This window comes from Podarcis vaucheri, assembly GCF_965113315.1.
Source record: "Podarcis vaucheri genome assembly, chromosome: Z".
Classification (NCBI taxonomy): Eukaryota; Metazoa; Chordata; class Lepidosauria; order Squamata; family Lacertidae; genus Podarcis; species Podarcis vaucheri.
The window spans coordinates 4,094,595-4,101,772 of record NC_138758.1 but is presented as its reverse complement, the minus strand read 5'-3'; positions in this window follow the sequence as shown (position 1 = coordinate 4,101,772).

The window sequence follows — 7,178 nt, the reverse complement described above, 5'->3', positions numbered from 1 at the left end:
TCATGGCCAAGTGGGGCTAGAACCCTGGTGTCCCAGGTCTTAGTCTGATACTTTAACCACTACACCCCACTGGTTCTCAGACAAAATGTCTAGTGGCATGCCTGCATCAAGAGTTCTATTTCATTTATTTTATCTATTAGATTTACCGTATTTTTTGCCCTATAGGACGCACCGGCCCATAGGACGCACCTAGATTTGGGGGGGGGGGAATAAAGGAAAAAAAAATATCCCCCCCCCCCCAGGCACGGGGCTGGGGCGGGGGAAGCTTGGGCTTCCCCCGACGCCAGCCCCCAGAACAGGACCCAGAGTGATGCCAAAGCGCGCTGCGCCTCTCCCGCTGTCCCCCGAGTTTGCGGGGCTGGCGACGGGGAGGAGCAGGCTTCTCCCCCCCGCCAGCCTTCTAACCAAGTCAGGGGACGGTGGGAAAGGCGCGCTGCGCCTCCCCACTATCCCCCGAGCTTGTGGGACTGGCAGTGGGGCTCTCCTGAAGCCTGGAGAGCTAGAGGGGTTGGTGAGTACCGACCCCCCCTTGCTCTCCAGGCTTCAGCGAAAGCCTGCATTTGCCCCATAGGACGCACACACATTTCCCCTTCATTTTGGGAGGGGGAAAAGTGCGTCCTATAGGGCAAAAAATACGGTATATACTGCCCTTCATCAAAAGATCTCAGGGTGGTTCACAATATAATATCGAACAAGAACTGTAAATATATTCACTAATCAAATAAGTATATCATCTTTTATAGGCATATGTTTATAACCAAAACATGCTGCATATTGGACTAGGAAATGGACAGGGAATTTCTTTTTACTACGTATTTCAAGCAATATATGTAAAGGAAATGAACAAATTTTTGCAAAATAAATGCTTAATTCGGTTAAAAGCACTGCTGTGCTATCTGTAAGATGAGAAATAAAGCTTACAAATCTGAAAGGAGAACATGGAGAGCAAAAATATGAAGCCAAAGTAACAGTGGCATTCTTCTTCCTTGGCCTTTGGAGATTTCCACTGATCTATGGAAACTGCTGCAGTGAGACTTCAACACCATCTCCTGTTGAATGGGTGTAATGATCCCTCCTTTTCCAGATAGGAGAGCCATCAGGGACTTACAGTATCCTCTGTGGATTCAGACCAATTCAATTAAGTGCTCCATCTACAGTTTCATTAATTGCAGTATGTACCTGGAGCCTGTACTTGAATTCTTTTAAGAGAAGCTTTCTGGCTATTGTTACTTTTGGCAATGACAAGTTCTTACTTTGTTCAGTGAAGACAATGGTGAGGTAAGAGCAATTTAGAAGATGGAACAATTTCACATCATAAATGCAAATGGGGCAAATTCCTTAACCTTCCTGCCACTCAAACTGCTTGCCAATTCCTTCCCAGAATTAGAAGAGGGGACAATTAGACACCTATTCATATGGTAATAGCCACCTCTTCATTGAAAATGGGCTTTCTCCATTAAAGAAGAAAAGAAGGCTTGAGCCTGAGAATTGTATAAAGTGGCAAATTGCATTTATAAACCACACACACAGTGCTACGATTCACACAAACACAACTAAATGTGCAAGATTAAGAGCTATTGTTCCTTTCAAAATTTTTGGAAAAGCAGACGTTTCCCATCCAGTCTGTAAGAGGGAATTGCATTAGGGCTGCTGGCTCTTGTTTCATGAGAGAAAACAACACACAAAGGATAGAAATACTATATTTCTTGGCTACACAGTGAACCCAAAGCCTTCCCTTTTCTAGGAAAATTAAAAAAGCCAGATTGAAGGGCACTGCCAGGCCATCTCTATTTTCACATGGGATTCAGTAATGTGCTGGCTAATCCAGTTTGTGCAATTACAGTTGTTTTGGAGGTCTTATGCAACAAACCCGCTTTGCCCCCCAAATTGGACTTTTGATGATAAGGAAAGTGAGGGGGAAATGTCCTGGAAATGTGGGACAAACACTTGCTTTGACACGATGTCAACTTCTGAAGACAGCCACTAAGCAGAGAAGCAGTATGTGCTGGCAAAACAATTCATAGCATTTGGGCCGAATGGAAAAGCTTAGCCTCCACTCCTCTTTTCCATGGCATGCTGGGAAATGCAACAAAAACTTGGAGGAGAACTTTGATCTGTAGGCAGTGACTATTCTCAGGATGTTAGAAGTGTCAAGCCACTGTGAGATCTGTTGGTGCACAAGTTCCTAACAAACTGAGATTATGAAATTATCCCATCCCAGAAACTCTGGGCAGCTTAAAAGTGGCAGCCAGGACATATTGTTATGAAGGCTGTGCACCACCCCCAATCTCTACTGAACCTCTAAATGTCTACTCAGAAGTAAGCCCACTGTGTTCAATTGGGCTTTTCCCCAGGTTGGGTTTTCTTCAATCAGCCACCCCAGTTGTCATGTTTGAGACTGCCTTATTTGGTCTCAACAACAACAGCCACTGGGGAGCCCACAAAAGTGGGATTCACAGGCCTAAACATTACACAGACGTTCCCTCACCTTAGCTTTACACATGTGTAGAAAGTAACTCACATTCTCAGAGGAAAAGCCAGCCTGCATTATCAGAGCTGAATAATTGTCAGGCAAAAGTACAAGGCCGAGTTTTTTCAGCACAAATGTCCTTGACATTTTCTCAATAATCTCTAGGTAAGCAGACTCTCCTAACAACATCCTGCCGCATGCTTTTTAAAAACATCTCTTCACATACAGGCTGTCGCATACCTTCCAAGTGCCCTAGAAAAAAGGGACATCCCATTTGTTTTCATATCTTGGGGACCATTTTGGTTGCCACAATTTTGCATGCTCTTGCCCCACAAGAAGCACTTTTTTTGGGGTGAGAGCGAGGCACGGGTCATTTGACTATCCCAGAATACATGTGTTCTGGATTTGCATTGGAAAAAAGTTGGAAGGTGTGCATTTGCTCTTAGAGTCATTGTTGGCATCCATCTATCTTGAGAGGTAACCTTCCTGGGCAACAAGCTTAGGCACTGACTATGGAGGTCCAGGTTGGATGGCATTTTCTATGCCTCCTTATGGCAAGTCCTGCAGCCAAGCTGGTGCCAAACATCTTGCTCTCCTTTCCTTTGTGCCACATCAATGAGGCCGAGGGGGTGGGTCTTTTTGCCTGGGCAGCCCAGTAAGTGTGGGAAACCTCAGTCTCAGCAGCCAAATAGGATTCAGTGAGGCCTGACCTGCAAAGCTTTCCTACATCCTAATTCTTTCAGGCCTCAAGTATAGCAGTTCAGAGGCGTAGGAAGGGGTGGGCGGGGCGGGGGGCTCCTGTGAGAACAAATAAGATCTTTTCATTTATGGACAATAAGAAATCAGTCAGCAGCCATGACTGGGCTTGAATGATGGTGTTTCCTGCTTGGCAGGGGGTTGGACTCGATGGCCCTTGTGGTCTCTTCCAACTCTAAGATTCTATGATTCTATGAACCAGTCACTGAGCTTTGGGCTGCCGATCCTGGGTGACTACATAACACAGGCACTTGCCATGGGCAGGGGCTTGTGAAGTCTGAATTACTACTACATTTATGCAACTGCGATCTTACCTGTATTCTGATTCAGGTCACAAAACCATAAATGTGCTGACCTTTAAATTCCCAGCCCCTTCTTTTTCGTGGAGGATCTTGTTTAAACTCTACGAGGTGCTGGGGTAGTGATGAAGTGCCCTATATGGAAAATGCTTGATTTTTATGCCCTTTAGAAATGCTGCCTTGCAAGGTGTGCTTAATGTTCTTCCTGATCCATCTTTTTTGTGTGTGGAAGATGAGTGATGCTTTGGCAACAGCTGATCTACAAAATCCAGCAGGTGGCGCTGAAGACTGCCTAATTCCTGCAGAACAACACACACCGTGTGGCAGCCTGGTGCAGAATTCAAATGGTTCTCAAAGCATGAAGCTGTTCCTCTCAGCAGCCTCCCCTAGACAGGTGACTTCCAGATGTTTTGGACTGCAACTCCTAGCAGGGGCTGATGGGAGTTGTTGTCCAAAACATCTGGAAGTCACTGAGTTGCAGGAGGTCATTCTAGAAGCGAAAGCATCCCACTGGTTTGAGATTGCAGTAGAAATTATAAATGTCTTTTGTAGCAGAAAATATCAAACACATTCAGATGGTCAAATTGGCAAACCCATGAAAGTGGCATCTCACATTCCTTGACATCCCTTGTTTCTCCTTGTATCTTGCCTGAGTGATGCTTCTTTGGACAGGGTTATGGGGAATGTGCAGCTTCTGCAAAACATCCAGTGCGCATGCCCAGGCCCCTTGAGCATCGTAATGTGCTTTCAGTTTCTTGGCATCTGGTGTTGCCCGAGGGCCAACTCTGGTCCTGCTTTTCATGTCAAGCATATCTCTGGCTGTCGTCTTGAAACCTTTCTCTTGGTTTTATGCCAGAATATTTGCTGCTGCTGCTGCTGCTGTACTGCTGAAAGCTGTGTTTCTACAAGGCTCCCTGCTGGAAGGATTAATTTGGGGGATGGCTGCTGCTGGGGTAGAGCACCTGTTTTGCATGCAGAAGACCTCAGACTCAACCCCCAGCATCTCCAGGTAGAAACAGGACTACACATTATATCAAACCCTTTAATACTGCAAACTGCCCTGTGATCTTCAGATGAAGGGCAGTATAGAAATAATAATAATAATAATAATAATAATAATGGCAGCAGCAGCAGCAGCTACTAGATGGACTAAGGGTTTTCCTTGGTATCAGGCAGCTTCCTATGTTCCAAGGGGTTTCAGATATTTTTGCAGTTGGAAAGATGCTTGCTGTGTTCATAATTTCCCAAAGAAGTCAGAAAAATTGAAAGAATTACTATTCATCGTTTAGCAACCTCAACATCTGTGGAATTGGGGGGGGGGGCAGTGGAAAAGCTGTTGCCCTCCAGAAGCTTCTGAATTATTATTTGATTATAATTATAATTATCCACCATTATTTATTTGATTATATTTTTTTGGGGGGGGGAAACACATCCGTTTTATTTCCCACCCTTCCTGCCGAAAGACTAGAGCATTAGAGTTGATCAGCAGAACCTCTAATCTGGACCTTGTGTAGAAATTAATTCTCTCCACCAACAAGAATGAGTTTCACAGCTTTACAGCAGGACAGTCTTAAATACTAGTTACAATAAGGCAAACAAACAAAGCAACAAGAAACACATTGCAGACAAAAAAGGAGGTTTTTGTAGTTCAGTTAATGTTCCCTTCTCTGGTCTCAGAGATAGATCCTAAGCTTGTTCATCACTGCTGAGCTTCTCTGCAACAGCTGCTGCTACTAGCCATCTCCAGTAAGCACGCACAGGTGCAAGTTTCAGCTTCCTGCTATGAGAGCTCTTTAGCATGTGTTTCCTGTGATGAGTCACTAGGTAACTTATCTCTCGGAAATGGAAAAATACCTGCCTTCTCTGATGCTTTCGCCAGAGTGGAACCTCTTGCCTAAGCTTCCCTTTACAACATGTCAAACGCAATGCTTTCAAACACAACATTTTATGTACATTAAACTTACAGCTTTAACACAGAGGACAACAACATAAATACACACAAAGCAACACAAATACTGTCATAAAACAGTATCTAAAGAAAGCAACATTGCCACCCATTTTTCAAACATAGAACAGTCAACGATAAGAGTCAGTGATATTATTTTCTATCTCCCGAAGGCCTCAGAAAATAAAACACCCCCAAGAGGAAATTCTTTTAAGGGTGGGCCACCACCAAGACTCCTTTGTCTTGTGTCACCGCTGTACACAACACACTCCATCTCTGACAGCTGGAGCTGATGAGAGTTGGAGTTCAACAACATCTAGAGAGCCACAGGTTGCCTGCCCCCTGTTTTAGAGAGCAACTAAAGGGCCAGGCTCTTGGTTGCTGTATCTCGATTGTGGGTCTCTTGCAAGGAGACTAGCCACCTGTATACCGACTTGAAAAACAAGGCACCACTGCCCTGTGACTCAGAAGTTGTGGCCCCAAGGGGAATGATGTGGCCCTTTGGACCCAAAGAGGTTTCCTCACCTCTCCCTAAGAGTAGTCCCAGTGCCACCACAAACCTATTCTGGTCAAATTCCACTTTTGACATGTTTTAACTATAAATAGATGCCTAAAGCTGCCTGGAAGCATCTATCAGAATCAGCCCAGGGAAAGCAGAACTGTGGGATTATGAATGTGTTAGTTGGCACAGTAAATCTTACTGGCTGAGCATTTTGCCTTCATATATTATACTCGGAGACTGAAATGGAGACCCTGCTCCCCTGTCAGCCTGCAGTTTATCCTTGTCTCCAGAAGGAAAACACACGAAGCAGGTATGTTGCTACTGGGTAGGGACAAAAGAATCTGCTAGTGTTGATTCTCTTATGATTCTCATTTTCAATTCAGTTCCCCAGATTTCTGCAGCAATTTGCTTTTGTTTCTTAAAAATCAATCTTGCAAAAATTGACCATTATTTTAGTGCAATTTTCTCTTAATAAACACATTTTTTAATGTATTTTTGACTAATGCATGGTTGTTGTGTTTTTTTTGCAAGTTATTGTTATTGTTTTATTTGTACCCTGCCCATCTGACTGGGTTGCCCCGGCCACTCGGGGGGGGGGGGTTCCAACATACACTTCCTCCATATATAATGCATTTTTGTGAATTATTTCTATTGAAATATTTCTATTTATATGCACACTTTCCCACATTGTAAGCATGTTCTGATAAATAACTACACCTCAGAATCCAGATAGGTGCAAATTTTGAAGGCTAGCCAGCCATGTTTTGTTTCATGCATTGGATTAAGTCAGAGATTTTCAACCCCTTTGACCAACTACATTATTTCTGCGGCTCAGGAGCCCAGTTCTGTTCCCCCTTGCCTGAAGAGCTGGCAGCCTCTCACGCTTTATCGAACACCCTCCCTGGTGGAATGTTCCCTCAGCCTTGTCTCCTCTCCCCTCTCCTTAGGAGTCCTCCAGGCAGCCACTGCTGCCACCCCAGTCTCTGAGCTGCCCCCTGCCCCAAAGAGAGGTGCCTCCTCACACTACCCCACAGGGCCCTGGGACTTGTCTCTCCATTCTCATCAGCAAGGCCTGGTGGACTGACTGGCTTGGCTCCCTTGCCCGCTTGCTTGCTTACTCTGAGGCCGCCTCAGCTCCTGGCAACCGGCACCCCCCTGGCCAGCCCCAGAGGCACCATTGGCCTGCGGAGCTTATAGCCAGGGCTG